Source organism: Eucalyptus grandis, chromosome 2 (genome assembly GCF_016545825.1).
Source record: "Eucalyptus grandis isolate ANBG69807.140 chromosome 2, ASM1654582v1, whole genome shotgun sequence".
Taxonomy (NCBI): Eukaryota; Viridiplantae; Streptophyta; class Magnoliopsida; order Myrtales; family Myrtaceae; genus Eucalyptus; species Eucalyptus grandis.
The window spans coordinates 29,275,331-29,292,901 of NC_052613.1; the positions used below are offsets into that span (position 1 = coordinate 29,275,331).

The following is a 17,571-nucleotide window of genomic DNA, read 5'->3' on the forward strand; positions in this document are numbered from 1 at the left end:
CATAACAAAAGTAGATTTTTTTTTTTTTTTTAATTTATGTATTTTTATTCATTCTTTTGAAGTACATTCAATTAAACATAACTTATTTCATTCAAAAGAAACCGCTTTGTTGAAATTAAAAATGTAAATAGAGACCCATTTAATTCAAATTGAAAAATACATTAAAGAGGCCTACTTAAAGAAGTAATGGATAAAGTGAGCTCTAGCTTATTAGGGTTACAAAGTAAAACATAAAACACATTGTCTTCCTACTCCTTCCGATCCAAATTCTTTTATAGATGTACCCAATAAAAAAGATGGAAAATTAGTTTTACTAAATTGTATGTGTTTTTGTGCAATAGAATATTATCATACTACAGCAGAATGAACATGATAAACACAGATGAACATTCATTTAAATTTTAGCAGACTGAAATTTCAATTGATAACTTAGCTTATTCGAAAACTTCCGAAAAAAATGATGAAGTTGCCAAGACAGATAAATAACCTTAAAACGAAAAATGTAAGCTGCTCGAGAATTTAGTTATCAAATATATTATACGGTTACTCTCCATACCCCTATTAGGGTCGATATTATCTACATCAAAACACTATTTAGACTTAACTTTATCTATTTGTGTTTCCCCTATTTATCAAATATGATATTATAAAATCTTTATTTCTCTATATATATTATTGTGAGTCTCCTTGAATTATGATATTCTAATTTTACCAAGAGATAAAAATAATTATCCAATAAACCTCCTCTATCCTATTAATCATAATGTGCTATATGTATCATTGGTGGCGCTACTGATAATAATATAAAAAGTAAAAAATATAAATATAAAGGAAATTTGACTAGATCAATCTCTAATTTCTTACAAATCTTAATTTTGCTATATATGTTCCTTTTTTTTTAGCTTAAATATTCTAATCAAGGATGTTCAAACACCATAACAAATTTCACAGTGGTTGCATATCAAAACGATTTAGCAATTAAACTTTCGAATTCTTTATCCTGCTACATGTAATCCCTTTTGGTGCTTGGTAGTAGATCAACAGTTCCATGATTCTATCTTACATATTACAGTTTAAAGTTTGAACCCTTCACTTTTGTATTTAACACATCTAATCTCCTATCTAATCTATTCTTTTAGAGATCTTGACTTCTAGATCTGTCGAATTAGGCTCAAATGACTAAGAATTGATTCTATGTCGTCTTCTAGACAAGTGAGAAGCAAAAATGTAGGGACCGCAAAAAGAGGAAGAACAAACGATTTTTGCTTGTATGAAATAACCTATTTCAACAATGTCCCACGAATAGGATGATTAGGAAACAAACCCATAACGTTTTCAAATTGGAATTCAATTAATTCATCACAATCGCAAAAATTAAACTCAAGGCTTAGGATAACGTTAACATCCGATTTGCCAGAATCGTCATCTTTCATTTTGAATCTTTAGTAAATATATTCTTATATTATCTTTCATTTTTTTGTTATAAGAACTCCATACCACAGAATCGCCCTTCTTCAATCTCTGGTCGAGCCAAAAGAGAAGAAAAGTTAAAAATGGGGAAGTTCAGTTTCAAGAGCCTCATGGCCGCATTCGCTGTTGCGATTTTCGTGTGGTGCATAAGTTGTTGTGAGGTTTGCAATGCTAGAGAGGTTACTGATTGGAGATCCCATGCAGCAGCCGTCGCCGACGATTCTACCACAAGGAGCTCTTTATGGCTGTGGAGAGGACGCTGGAGGATTCCTCACTTCCCTCTCCCCCCTTTCCCCTTCTACCGTCCGTGGCCTTACTTGCCCTTGCCCCGTTGGCCCTATTTGCCCCGCCCCCGCCCGGTTGACCCTCGTCACGGTCCCCATCGCCAAGGCCCTCGTCACGGTCCCCAAAGCAAATACCACCGCCAACACCAATGGTGGACCCGACATTGCGGCCACCAGTATCAATACCACCAGTGGCAGAGCCAACACCATCGCCACCCCAAGCACCGATAGCCAAGCCCACACCTTCGGCATCACCGACACCACCAGCTGTGCCAACACCTCCGGATTCACCAATAGCTCCGCCATCACTGACGCCACCGGCAGTGCCAATAGAGCCAACACCTCCGACACCACCAACACCATCAGTGCCGAACAACTCTACCACCTTCAATGTGCTAGATTTTGGCGCCAATGGCAATGGGAACACGGATGATACAAAGGTCATACACTTGTGCTCTACCTCATTTTCTATATCTTATACTCTTTAAGTTGTTCCAAAAATGTCCTGTAGATATCATGTGATATTTATTTAGAATGCATCACTAAAAGAAAAGAAAAAGATGAAACCTAATTTATGATGCAAATTAAGTGTCCGGGTAGCACTTTGCCTCGCTTCATTAAACTAAACATTAATGTCTAGAGGGTTCTAAACCTTAAAAGTTTTGAATAATCTTCCCAAATCACTTGACTAAACGAGTTCGGTAATCAAAATCTAATCCCTAGCCTTGCTTAACTGAGAAGGCACTAGTCAACATAAGCCTAACTATTAATAAAAAAACCTAATTGCTCCATGATCTCTTGTTGACGTTAAGATTTAGCTAGATAAGCAATTGAAGTTTTTATTTTCCTTCTGTTGCGTCTCACAGGCATTCCAAGATGCATGGGCAGCTTCATGCGACGTGGAGGCATCAACGATGGTGGTTCCTGCAAACCATGTCTTCCTTGTTGGGCCCATCTCCTTCGTGGGTGAACACTGTCAAGAAAACATTATACTCCAGGTACAGATATATCACAACAAACGAGAGGGAAAATATTAGAATTGCGCATTCTTTTTACAAATCTATTCAGATAACACAATTGCACAGGATCTCACCCAAAAAAAAAAAAAAAAATACTTTTGCTGTAATCCGTTCTGATCAACACTATGGTTTGGATATTTTTTCAGCTAGACGGGACGGTAGTTGCTCCGACGGATCCCCAGGTTTGGGGTGGCAAGCATTGGCTTCACTTCGACAAGCTGAGTCGCTTCACATTGCAAGGAAGCGGAACCGTCGACGGCCGAGGCTCCGTTTGGTGGCGCCGCTCACAGTCTGAGGATCTCAATGATGACTTCTCGATGTCGATAATGATGCCGACGATGGAATGGACTCCAAGGACGCCGATACACAGGTGACAAAGGCCTTCGACGGTGGCTTCCGCTCTGCTAATTAAAGATGTTTCAATTTGACGCCACTATCGACCAAAAAAATAAATAAATTTGACGCCACTATTTTTTCCTTGAATTCGCACACGACTTATTAATATTACAATTGGGAAGTAATCACTATACTATATCCGTGTCGTTGGGCTTGGGTACCATATGCATTTTCTTGCAAAATCATTGCTTGAGAATTCGACTAATCGTGTTTCCATGTCTACTCTTTTATCGAACTTGTGGCAGGCGAAAGAGAGTTGAGTTCAATGCCCCGGAACAAACCGACTGTAAGAGCCACTAGCCGATCATCCCTAGCTATAATCGCCTGAGTTTTTTTCCAAATTGTGTGATCATGCAGAAGATTGATATGGTCTCCTCTGATGGTTTTATTAGTGATGGGCTTAAGGCCCGTCTGCCCAAGTTGGGCCCAAAAAGCTCGGCCCACGGGAATACGGCCCGGGGATGGAGGGATATATAAAAGGGGAGGAGAGAGAGAGAGAACGTACCTGTTGAAAATAGAAAACGTACGTACGCATCCCTCCTTTTTTTCTCTCTCTCTCGCTTTCTCTCCCAAAAAGAAAACAGCGAAGCGCAAAAGGCGAATTTGCTTCATCGGATCGAACAGGGCTAGGTTTCTCTTTCTCTATCGGCATCGGTGTTTAATCTATGGCTAAAAAGGTACGCTCGAATCCGTGGTGTGCTTTAGGATCGGTGATACGTGTTGTTTTCCATTGATTTAGGGTTCGATTTAGTGTCGAATCCACTTTTCGGGATCCGTTATTCCCAACATTGGTACCCCTAGTTCACGTTTTCCCAACCTATTTAATGTTTTTTGATTGATTTTTTGTGAAAGTAATTCGGCCGTACGGATCGGGGCGAGAAATTCCGACACCCGAGCGCTGTTCGCCCATTTTTCCGAGTTTTTGTAAGTCAAAATCAAATTCTTATGGCATAGGGAGAAAGGGGTCGTCGAGACGAGTCTGGCGATATGTCGAACGCTGGGGAGACGCCACACACGCCCACACGCGCGACCAGAAGCCGCTGCGCGTGGGCGCGACGTGCCTGGAAGCGCTGGCTCGCCCAGCGCATGCGACACACGCGCCGGTCAGCGAACCGGCACGTGCTCGCCGCCGGCCGGTGAACCGGCACGCGCCGATCGGCGGACCGACGCGTGCGACATCGGCATGATGTCACCCAACGGTAAGTAACCGCTGGGGTGACGTCATCGATGATGTTAGCACGACGATAGTTGGCCGGGCGGTCACCGGCCGGCGACCGGCGACCCAACCTGAACCGTGGACGCCCGGCACGCACGCGCGCGGCGCGTGCCGTCGGTTCACCCTAACCGCCCGACTCCGACCCGAGTCCGACGACCGGTCCGTTGGTTCGTTGACCGACGACCGTTGACCGTTGACAAAAAAAAAGGGAAATAATGTGTTTCTTTTTCAATTAACTCTATATGGATTATTTGTGATCCCTTATTTTTTCTGCATTTGTTGCCGAAACAGTTCTGCATTTGTTGCACGAACAATGCCTCTCTTGAGGTTGCGCACACCTATTCGCGCAGTTACCGATGAACAAATGGATAGGCTGTCTAAGTTGATAGCTGAGCTGACTGATCATCGATGGGAGAGTGGTGACTTAATTGATCACGTCCTGAAAGTCAACGGGAAAATTCAACAGGTCATATGGAATGGTCGTCCTATGCCACAGTCAGAGATGGTGCGATTTTTCATAAACACTCTTCCACCTGAATGGCAAGATGTATTGAATCGCATATGAGATGTCAACGGAGCTGCTTCATATAAGAAAATTGTGATGGATTTTGTAAATGAATATTACTGCATTGTTACAAGGGAAAAGATCAAAAAATTGAACAAAATAGGATCTTTCCTAGTTCGTGTGCTGGCTTGGTGTTAGATGTATTGGCTGTTTTTTTAGTTAAGTGTGCTTTGTGGACATCTTATGTAATGCTTACTACCTGATTGTTGTTGATGTAGCAACCTATATGTTAGTTGTATTATATGAAAGCATTATTATATTGTATGTCAATTATCTGTTATTTTCTGTTATTGCTAGTTGTTGTGGGTAGTTAGCTGTGGGTAGTTATAGAAGTTTTTATAACTTCATAGAATTTATTTTGCATAAGACAATTATATTAATGATAGTTTTAAGTTAGGATTTTGGAGGATGATTGGAAACATAGTGACCTTTTGATTTTGAAGCCTTACTTGAAATTATTCATTAATATGATGGGTCTATGCAAATAGAGATGCATAAATCATAGGCATTAATAATTCGTGCATATATGTCTGATGTGTTCAGATCAATGGCTTCAGCCACGAAGAACATAGTTGTCGAGCTGAACAAAGGTGAAAAGCTCAATGGTGACAACTATGAGATATGTCACATGAAAATCCAATATGTGCTGAAAGAGCAAGAGGAAATTGAGGCTCTTAACCTGACCATGGTAGAACATGAAGAAGGAAATACTGCACAGCACAAAGAGATAAGGAAGCTTTTGCTGCATGAAACGAAAGAACTTCTCTTTCTCGCATCACATTGCTTGAGCAGCATGGAAAATGACGTCATGCAAGAGTTTAGGCGTTTTGACAATGCCAAGGAAATGTGGGAGGCATTGGCAGCTAGATTTAGTCATACTTCGGTGACCAGACTGAGACAGCTCACTATTAGGTTTGACTCCTATAAGAAGCCTCTTGGTCATACCATGAAGCAACATCTTAAAAGATGTCAAACATGATAAATGAGCTGAAAGATGCTGGCCATGTCCTCACGGAGTGAGTAGCGGTGCAAGCGATGATTTGTTCCTTGCCTTAGAGTTGGGAGCATATGAAGGTGCACCTGACCCATAATGAAAATATCAAATCTTTTGAGGATGCAAAGGCGCCATCTTGAACTGGAAGAGGACCGCCTCTTGGCGGCTAAGCCGGATGCTGAACTCTATCATGCTAGTTCTAGCTCAAATGGAGCTTCGAGCTCCAAGCGCAAACATCTTAACTGGCTTGATAAAGGAAAAGGCAAGGAAGAAGGTCCTTCGGGAAGAAACCCAAGTTTAACCAACATGGAAGAGGAAAGCGTCCTCGCATGAAAAAGCTTGCAAGGGTGAAATGCTACAACTGTGACAAGAAGGGTCACTATGCTCGCAACTGTCGTGAGCCAAAGAAGGTATGCACCCCTTGTACTTTTTAGAACTTTGCTTTTGTGTCGAGTTATGTGTTTTTAACTGAGTCTAATCCTTTGTGGACTGTGGATTCAGGAGCGACATACCATGTAGCGAAGGATAGAGGATCCTTCGTGGAATTCCGACGAGTACCAACTAGAACTAAGTGGATCTATGTGGAAAACAACTCTAGAGCTGAAGTGAAAGAGATTGGCACATGCCAACTGAATATGCGTGGTGGACGCATTTTGTTCCTACATGATGTATTGTATGCTCCGGAGATTCGTCGAAATTTAGTGTCTGTATTAGTGTTGGTTAAATTAGGTTTTAATATGAACTTCTATAGTAGAGGTGTGAATTTGTTTTTGGATACAAATTACTATGGTTGTGGTTATTTTCTGGATGGTTTCATTGTATTAGATATTGATTATGTTAATGCAAATGTTTGTTATTATTCCCTTCTCACGTCTCCTAATAAATATGATAATGATGTGAAAGTGTGGCATGCAAGACTTGGTCACATTGGCCAACAGCATATGAATAGACTAGCCAAAGAGGGCTTATTGGGCAGCATTGAAAAAGTCGATTTGTCCATATGTAAGCATTGCCTAGAAGGGAAAACGACAAGGAAACCATTTGGGAAAGGTAAAAGAGATGAATTTCCTCTACATTTAATCCATTCTGATGTCTGTGGTCCAATGAATGTGAAAGGAATGCATTGGGCTGTTTATTTCATCACCTTTATAGATGATTATACTCGATTCGGATATGTCTATTTGATTTCTCATAAATTTGAAGTAATAAGTTGTTTCAAAAGGTTTATGAACCTGGTAGAAAATCAATTAGACAAGAAAATAAAAGCATTGAGATCCGATCGAGGTCAAGAATATTTATCTGATGAATTCAGAAAATTATGTGATGAAAAAGGAATAGAAAGACAATTGTCTATTCCATATACTCCTCAACAAAATGGTGTTGCGGAGAGAAAAAACAGAACCCTACTGGAAATGGTTAGGTCCATGATGGTGCATGCTAACTTACCTATTACCTTTTGGAGTGATGCGTTGTTAACCGCTGCCTATATACTTAACCGTGTGCCTTCTAAATCAGTTACTTCCACTCCATATGAGTTATGGACAGGTAGAAAACTGGACTTAAGTTTTCTTAAGCTATGGGGTTGTGCAGCCTATACACATGAGTTCTCTCACAAGTTTGGGAAATTGGGTCCCAGAGGAAAGAAGAGTATTTTCATAAGATACTCTGAACACTCGAAATGGTATGTGTTCATAGGTGAGCAGGAAAGTGGGAGTATGACTGAATTTGAATCACGGGATGTCACATTCTTAGAGGATGAATTTCCTAAGAAAGGCGAAATAGGAGAAGATTACTCCCTATTTGAGACATTGGATCGGGATAATGATGTTAGTAGAGTTCATCCAAGTAGGAGTAATATGAGAAGTGATGAATTGAATTCAACTCATTCTCAATTACAACCACATGATGAGACGACATCATCATTACCTAATCCAAGTGGGAGCATGATGGGGAATGATGTGCAAAGTGTACAATCTCCCATACGGCGAACAAGTCGCCAAAGTATTCCCCGTCGACATTTTGACATTGAAGGGGAAACTTTTATGGTTGCTCCGCAATATGAGGATGAGCCAATAAATATTAATGAGGCTATGAATTGCCCTAGTAAGGAAAAATGGATTCATGCAATGGAAGAGGAAATTGAGTCAATGAAATCAAACAAAGTCTAGGAACTGGTTGATCTTCCAAAAGAACGCAGAGCTATTGGGAACAAGTGGATTATCAAAATAAAGCGAAAGGCTGATGGCTCGATAGAAAGGCATAAGGCTCGCCTTGTAGCGAATGGGAATAATCAACGGGAATGAATTGATTATAAAGATACGTTTTCTCCTGTAGTAAGATTTACCTTGATTCGCATTATTCTGGCAATAGTGGCTGGTATGGATCTTGAGTTACATCAGATGGATGTAAAGATTGTTTTTCTCAATGGAGAATTAGAGGAAGAAATATATATGGAACAACCTGCTGGTTTCATAGTGAAAGGCCAAGAAGAAAAGGTATGTCGACTTTTGAGATCGATATATGGCCTTAAGTACTCATCGAGACAATGGTATATACGTTTTCATAATGCCGTGATGGCATATGATTTTACAATGATTGATGAGGATCATTGTGTATATATCAAAAGATCCAATGATCAATTTGTAATCATATCATTATATGTTGATAATATACTAATTGCCGGAAGTAATATGGAGTTTGTTCATACTGTTAAGAGTTGGTTGTCTTCCAACTTTGAGATGAAAGATATGGGTGAGGCTGCATACATTCTTGGAGTTAAGATTTCAAGAGATCGTTATCTCTTTCGCAAGAAACATATATAAACAAGGTTCTTGAACGATTTCGTATGCAAGATTGTAAACCCATAGACACTTCTATTGCAAAAGGTGAATGATTGAGCCATAGACTGTGTCCAAGGACTCCATAAGAGAAGGAACAAATGAAACATGTTCCTTATGCTAGTGCTGTTGGGAGCTTGATGTACGCAATGATGTGTACAAGACCCGACATATGTTTTGCAATTGGAATGGTGAGTAGATACCAATCCAATCTAGGTCCAGCACATTGGAAAGCCGTTAAGAGGATACTTAGGTATCTAAAGGGAACTGCTGATTACAAGTTGAGTTACCAAGGAAAGGATCTGCAACTTGAATGCTATTCAGATGCTGATTGGGGGGGAGATTTAGATGAAAAGAAATCTAGCTCAGGATTTGCTTTCTTACTGAGCAATGGCGCCATATCATGGAGTAGTAAGAAGCAAATGTGCATAGTCTTATCCACGATGGAAGCTAAGTTCGTGGTATTATCAGCTGCAGTACAAGAAGGAGTTTGGCTTAAGAGATTCTTGAATCATTTAGGTGTTATTGAGAAAGCTGCAAATCAATTATTGGTTAAATGTGATAGCCAAGTAGCTATAGCATACACCAAAGATCCAAAGTATCATGGCAAGACCAAACATATAGATACAAAGTATAACTTTGTAAAAGATATGATTGCACGAAAGGATGTGAACTTACAGTACATATCTACGCATAGAATGGTAGCAGATCCTATGACAAAGCCAATACCTAGAGATGTGTTTTGTGGTCATGTAAAATCTCTAGGATTGCATAGAGTCTGATGTACTGGATTGTAATTTCCCTAAGTTGTTCACATTTATGAACTAGTGTTGTTTCATTATTAATGCCTATGAATCTTTGTTTGATCTTTATGCATCTTAATACTCAGTGTATTATTTTAAGTTGAGGAAGTATGTCGGACGATAAAAGATTAGCCCACTCACACGGGTAATCGCCTCTATTTACTTGTGTGATAAATAGAGATGAGACTGTTTTTAAGCTTATTATCTAGGTGATAATCGAGAGCTCAAGCTTAAAATACGTATGTCACCTTAACTGAGTGTTAAGATGAGGACATAATACTTACTATGTCCGAAAGTAAAATACCCCACATATTTTACTTTATCTGTCTAAGATGCCAGATGTGAGTTTTGATGAATTTTGTAAATGAGTAGATACGTGAACTCAAGTTAGACATTGGGTATGTCTGAACTATCATATGTACGATATTGAAAGGTGTAGACATACGCTCCATGGGAAAGGAGTTAATAATGTAATACGTATTTCATACTACGTATGCATAAGCCGACCAATAAGAGTGGCAAAAAGTTTGATCTCAACTTTTATGACGTGTGAGACTCTTGAGGAAAAGAGTTCCTCAAATTTTAGTGCTCTCATGACTTTTACTTATTCTCAAGGTTTCTATTTAGTGTTTGCTATCTTAGAATGTTGCCAATGGTTATGAGTTGATTCGATCTAATGGGACATTTCTAGAAAAGCAAGCTGAACTGAAATTGAGAGTTTGAAGGAAAGAGGAAGATCGATTTTGGGAAATCACATTGTAGTTTTGTATTCACTGATCGACCAATTATGACTGTCTTTGGGATAATTATAATTGCGAATACAATATATATATATAATATATATATATATATCATGTTTAAAAGAGATCAAGAGAGATATAAAATGTGATCGATCGATCTAGGGTACTGCATACTAAATCTATTCAAAGCGTGACACCCATTATGAGCTGCTATATATTCATAACAGATGTATAGCAATGAGCTCTCAAAGTATACTGGTCGCACGGATTATTCACCGGTATGAATGTTGAAAGAGGTAAAGAGAATCTTGTTCGGCTCACCATGTGCGAGTGGGAGATGATGGTTTTATTAGTGATGGGCTTAAGGCCTGTCCGCCCAAGTTGGGCCCAAAAAGCTCGGCCCACGGGAATACGGCCCGTTGATGGAGGGACATATAAAAGGGGAGGAGAGAGAGAGAGAACGTACCTATTGAAAATAGAAAACGTACGTACGCATCCCTCATTTTTTTTTCTCTCTCTCTCTCTCGCTTTCTCTCCCAAAAAGAAAACAGTGAAGCGCAAAAGGCGAATTTGCTTCATCGGATCGAACAAGGCCAAGTTTCTCTTCCTCTATCGGCGTCGGTGTTTAATCTGTGGCTAAAAAGGTACGCTTGAATCCGTGGTGTGCTTTAGGATCGGTGATACGTGTTGTTTTCTCGGGCTCGTCTTCCGTATTGATTTAGGGGTTCGATTTAGTGTCGAATCCACTTTTCGGGGATCCGTTATTCCCAACATCCTCTTTCTTTTTCATGGCTTTGGTTGATCAGGCAATGAGATTCGATCACTGTCTCAACGTCACATTCAGCGGCATCAAGATCCAGAACAGCCCCAACTTCCATCTCACGTTCGACCACTACGTCGGCGTTCTCGTGCGCGACATGAGCATTTCGTCCCCGGGTGACAACCCCAACATCGATGGGATCCACCTTGGGAACTCCCAAGACGTGACGATCCACGATGCTACTCTCGCCTGCCGTAACCACAATTTCCGCGAAAATTTCATTGGAAATGCATAGATATCGAATGTTACATTTCTTCAATCTAGTAGAATGCTCGACTTGGATTCTGTTACCGTGTTTCATACAGGGGATGACTGCATTTCGATCGTCAGCGGATGTTCCAACATTAACATACATGACGTGAACTGCGGTCCGGGGCACGGGTTCAGCATCGGAAGCCTAGGAAAAGACCACTCCAGAGCATGTGTGCACAACATCACCGTTCGAGATGTCGATCTGCAAGGGACGACGAACGGCGTTAGGATAAAATCATGGCAGGTAAAAAAAAAAAAAGTTTGCGTCCTGAACGACATTAAAACATGAACATCCTTGAAAATTGACAATTTATAATGTCCTAGCTTTTTTAATGTCTTTTTACGAATGATATGTGTCGGATGCAGGGTGGGTCAGGATCCGTTTATGGAGTGAGGTTCTCGAACATTCGAGTCTCCGAGGTCCGATGGCCCATCATCATCGACCAGTACTACTGCGATCATGCGACGTGCACGAACCAGTCATCGGCCATGGCGGTGCGAGACATCACTTACGAGCACGTCTCGGGGACGTACACAGAGAGGCCAGTGGATTTGGCTTGCAGCGACAGCATGCCTTGCGAGGAAATCACCCTGTCGGCGAAGGACTTGAGGCCGTCATCGCAGAAGCCCCTCTCATGACGACAGCCCCTTCTGCTGGCAGACCTTTGGGCAGCTGACCACGCCGATCTCCCTGCCGATCGACTGTGTGCAGATCGGGAGGCGGTCTAGCAACGGGATTGGGTCGGGTCAAGACTCATGTTAGAGATTATATACATATATAGTTTTATATAGTTTTCTCTTACGGAGTCTCCTTTGCTTGTTGACCCCGTTTACATGTTGACGGAGTTTTGTTTAGGGACATCGACGCTTTCATATAATAGAAATTTTTTCTAGGTTTGCTTCCTTGTTTCAGAGCAAGAGCTTTAAGAGGCTTGGCAAATGGTGTGTGCAAGGCGTGCCGTTCCCACTATCGTTTCACCCGCCGACTCTACCGGTGATAGATTATATTAATTATAGCTAAAGTTCATACTAATTATTATTAATTTGTTCATATTTTTATGTAATTCTAACACCAATTACAATTTTTTTGGCATAATTTTATATTATCGCATATAATGTACTAAAAGATATTTTGTTTACGTATTGATGTAAAAAATTATGTGTTGTATACAATTATTATTACATTAAGGGTGCATTTGTTTCACAGAATGCTCAAGATTTGGAAAACATTTTCCGAAAAATGATCACTTGTATCGCTTAAAATAATTAATGAATAAAAAATATCTTCATCACCCACCAAAATAGTTAGTCATAAATTGTTATTGATGTGGCTTTTGTGCTTTCAGCTGTTATATACCGTTTCCATTGTATTCCTTCTGCAGAGATCGATCATGCCGCGGAGGAGAGAAAGGCAGAGCTCTACGTTGAGTGCTCTCTGTACATTGACGGTGCTCCATTTGGTCTTCCCACCAGAACGAGGTGCCCACCTAATTTAATCCGGTCCTCATGTGCTGATCCTTTTTCCCATGCATGATCCTTTTGTTATCTGCCGTGCCAAGTACTACTTCCCAGTGACATTTTCTTCTATTATATCTTGGTTCACTATTTGTAGAGACAATTGAAAAAGGTTTTTTGCTTTAAGGAAACATGATGGACGACGATGAGATATCTGGGTAAACTTAAAATTGTCTATTCACTTCACAAGAGAACTTATATTATGTGACATAGTTCTGGGGAAGGACGTTGCTGATTTGTAACACAATGGATCTCTTTTGTGGTTTCATGCCGAAGTGGCTGTTTAGAGGAGCGAGAGAGATGAACACAAGTGAATCTGGTACCATCAGCGTGGCCTATGTTGATGGTTGGGAATGTGGGATGTACTTCATCGTATCGATCGTTTTAGGGCATTAGTTGACGTTGCATGTTTTTCTGGCACAATCTGTCTGTTGCATAAGGTAGCCTTGTAAAGAGACAGACTCCGATATTTCATGCATGAGTGGCAATGAAAAGTTTAAATGTAAATTCATATGCCTGGCCTCAATAGTCATAATTGTAAACCCTACAGTTGGTGGTGTTTAAATCCATTAGCAGTTTCTGTCTTTTTTTTTTCTCTGTTGGAAGCTCTGTGTTCAAATTAGTCCATTGGAATAATTATTTCATATTCCTATTAACTGAATGATACGTTTATCTGGAGCTTAATTCGGCACTTTCTGGCTCATGTTTCTTAGAAAGTATGGGAGTCTGTTGCTTTCGAGGTTGCTTAAATCAAAGGCCAGAGACCGTAGGAATTTCAAAAATAGTTTGTTTTGGGTATATCTTTTAGATGATGCTTATCAATTTCTTAGATTTTATCCTAGGAGATGGAAGATGAACCAAATAACACAGTCCTATGTTAATGGCCATCAATGGACGAACTATTGAAACAAAAAAATCTCATGGTCTTTATTGACAGCTAGTTGCTATGAGAAGATTTTGTTCTTTTGTCTTCATTTTTCAGAAGACAAAGTCACGCAATTGGTTTTGCTTTCGATATCTGTTATTTATATACTCAACTCTGTTCATGGTTGGGCAATAAACATGCTGACAAATAAATTGTGGTAGACGTTCAATTTAGTTTTTACTTATATTATGGATGAACAATTGCCTGCTGTTACAGGTAGATGTTGGGGGTCCAGCATAGTGGTCCCCCTGACAGTGATCGACTGAATATAACTCTTTTTGTTATGTCAATAAGAGTATATGACATGGGTAGTTGGAGATTTAGATTCTGTTCAACGTTAATCCAAATCTTAGCTACTCATTTCAATGCCAGGTTGGAATCTGCAAGGCACCATATTTTTGGAATGAACTCATCACTCTGAGTACGGGACAATGACCCCTGTAGTGTCAAAAGTTAGCACAAAGGAACACTTAAGTGCCAAAAGTTATGAAAGGTACACTTAAGTATCAAAATCGGAGCAAAATGAATCACTTGAGTGCCAATCTGGCCAAAATGCCGACGTGGCATTTTTCCGGCGAACCGAGCCCAAAACGACGCTGTTTTGCACGGTGACATGGCCAAATAATGTAAAAACGACGTCGTTTTGGGCTCATGTGATAAAAATAATATAAAAATTAAATAAATTAAAATTAAAATTAGATTTAGTTAAAATATTAAAAAAAATTAAAATTAAAATTAGTTAAAATATTAAATAATAATAATTTTAAAATTAAAAATTTTAAAATTTTAATTTTTCTTAAAAAATTAGAAAATTAATAAAAAAAAAATTTTTAATTTTTTTTTTTTTTTTTTTTTATTTTTTTAATTTTAAAGTTATTTTTTTAATATTTTAACTAAATTTAATTTTAAAATTATTTTTTTAATTTTTAACTAAATCTAATTTTAAATTTTTTTTTTATTTTTTTTTTTAATTTTTTTAATTTTAAAGTTATTTTTTTTAATATTTAAACTAAATTTAATTTTAAAATTATTTTTTAATTTTTAACTAAATCTAATTTTAAAATTAATTTTTTATTTTTTTTAATTTTTTAATTTTTTTTAAAATTATTATTTTTAAATATTTTAACTAGATTTAATTTAAAATTATTATTTTTTTAATATTTTAACTAAATCTAATTTTTAAAAGAAATTATTATTATTAATTATTTTTAAAATTTTAAATTATTATTTAATATTTTAACTAAAATTATTTTTAAATTATTATTATTTAATATTTAACTAAATTTAATTTTAAAATTATTTTGTTAATATTTTAACTAAAATCTAATTTTAAAATTATTATTTTAATATTCTAACTAAACCTAATTTTAAATTTAATTTATTTAATTTTTATAGTATTTTTTAACGCTCAGTGGCTGAGGGTACTATCACCACATTTGTCTCCCAAGTGATGAGGCAATGGTTTCATCTCGCAGATGCAAATGGTTTCATCTTCACTTGCAGATGCAAATGGTTCATAAACTTTTATCCTCCTTGTTGGGCATCAAATGTGGTTTGATCCATAGTGAAAGGCTGTTTGCGGACCATATGTTCTTTACTGTATTCTTTATCATCCCAGAGAATTTGATGCTTGCACCCTCGGTGTTAATCTATGGGATCTAATTGAATTTTACATCTAATCGAGAGCAAAAAAATCTTGTTTTGACATAAAATTTTTAGGTCTGGGATGTTTCTTGTGGAAAAGAGGAGGGGTTGATTGGTGGGGCTACGATTCTTCTATTTAGCAGCAAAAAGCAGCTAAAACTGGGAAGCAGAAGCTTAGACTTTGGCAAGGAAAGGAAGCTGATGGCTCATTTCCAACAAATACTCCTGGAAAGGTTCTGCTTGTTACATGTTATGCTGGTGATTACAACTTTCAGATTGGGCACGGAAGCGATGATGATTTTGGGTACTTACGATATGTTTTTAGGTCCCTAAGCATGAGCGGGGCGAGCTGGAGCGCTTGGAAAAGCTTATGAATAAATATGAAAAAGGACAGATTCAACGAATTGATTGGCTAGACCACCTTGCATTTAAAGCTATGGACAAAGTCAAGGAACGGGAGAGCAATAAAATTGGAAACTCCCATCTATACCTGGTCGTTGACTTTTGTAGCTTTGAACTTCAAGTTGTTTTCCAGGTAAACATTCAGGAAGAACGCTATAACAATGTTGTTATCTCTTAAAAGGTTTGTTTGTTTTTTGTTCAAGTTGTGCACATTGCCTTGAAAACTTGTCCATTAGACCAGACAATGAGCCTATTGAAAGCACAATGTATCATCGTCATGACTTTCTCTTGTCCATCTATTTTCTTCATTCCTCTTCATCAGGTGTCTTAACTTTGCATAAAGTTATAGGCCTCTCATTCTGTGTGATGGTGCTTGTTGTGAAAAACATTTAGACGCTAGATATTGGGTTATCAGACATTATTTTGGATGTAGTATCTTCACCATTGAAGAAAAGAATCTGTCTTCTTATTATTCATAGAGTGATTACAATGTGTATAAATACATGAACAGAGAACCTAAATTAGGTAAGAAACCTATTTAGGTAAAGATCCTAATTAGCCTCTAATCTCTATCAATAGCTAATTTACAGCAGCTAACAAAATCAAATCAAATCACATAATATCACGTAATATAATCAGGGAGAAATTATAGAAGATTTTCCAATACATTCCAACAACCATGATATGAGCAAATGAAAATTAAGTATGTTGCTGGTGCATTCCCTCTATTCCTGGGTTAACACATGCTTTGTTGACAAAAGATAATTTGAAGTGGAATTCCGTTTCATTTTCCATAGTTTGTTATCTTGTTCGTCACAGAAAAATTCATGCTTACCTGTAATGTCAGTTAGTGCTGGTTTTCCTCATCTTGTTTAAAGCTCCTTCTCCCGGCCAACAGTAGGAAATCCAAGAGACATTCCATATGCTTAATATGACAGCTATCTTGCTTGTATTGGTAATATCATTAGTAAAGCTGATGTCAATATGAAGCATTGGTTTCCTAAGAGTGTGGATGGAGGAAAGGGGGAGGAAATATACTTGCCAAGAGTATTTGCCCTATTTGGTTAATTGAAAGGAGAAAATGTGCAGAAGTTAGAGGAAGCAATTCCTTCTAGGACAACATTATACGAAGGAAATGCACCCAGGCACCTTTCCATTACTACCTAACTTTTGTTTGAATTGTGGACAATACAAAGGTCATTTAGGTCCATTACCTAACTTCATTATCATTTTTGTATTTTCCCTTAAATATGCTTTAGTGAAGGAAACTAAGATGTTTTTTTATTGTTCCTTTAATTTCCTTTCTCTACTTCTCTGTTAATCTCATACCTTCCTAACTCTAATTGTGAAACATGATGTAAGAAAAGAGGTTGTATTCACCTACACTGATAGATCCGTCTTATTGTGAATGTGCATGCAGAGTGGCTGGAGTTCAGTGCTGTAACTCTCTCAGTGTACTCAATCCCCGTATTTTCTTAGAGTAGGGATTTCTTTGTTCTGGAGAAAATCTCTTTGATGTCGATTTTAAGGATTTATTCCTAGGAAGAGTTTCCCTTCTACTACATGTGATTAGATATTCAATGTACTTCCGTGACCCTAGTCCTACTTACTACAAAACTTCTGCGCCGTAGCATTAATTTTGAATTGGTGAGCATATGGGATAAAGACGGTCCGCGACTCGACCGCCAC

The 17,571-nt window shown here is 38.4% G+C and overlaps 1 long non-coding RNA gene and 1 pseudogene across 1 annotated transcript; both read left to right on the plus strand.

The window, feature by feature from the left end:
- Positions 1 to 1,638: 1,638 nt before the first annotated feature.
- On the plus strand, positions 1,639 to 12,159 carry LOC120290616 (annotated as a pseudogene).
- Positions 12,160 to 12,781: 622 nt separating this feature from the next.
- Positions 12,782 to 15,978, plus strand: LOC120290425. Its single transcript, XR_005548417.1, has 3 exons — positions 12,782 to 12,875; positions 15,556 to 15,713; positions 15,806 to 15,978. It is a non-coding gene; the product is annotated as an uncharacterized LOC120290425 (long non-coding RNA).
- Positions 15,979 to 17,571: the final 1,593 nt, after the last annotated feature.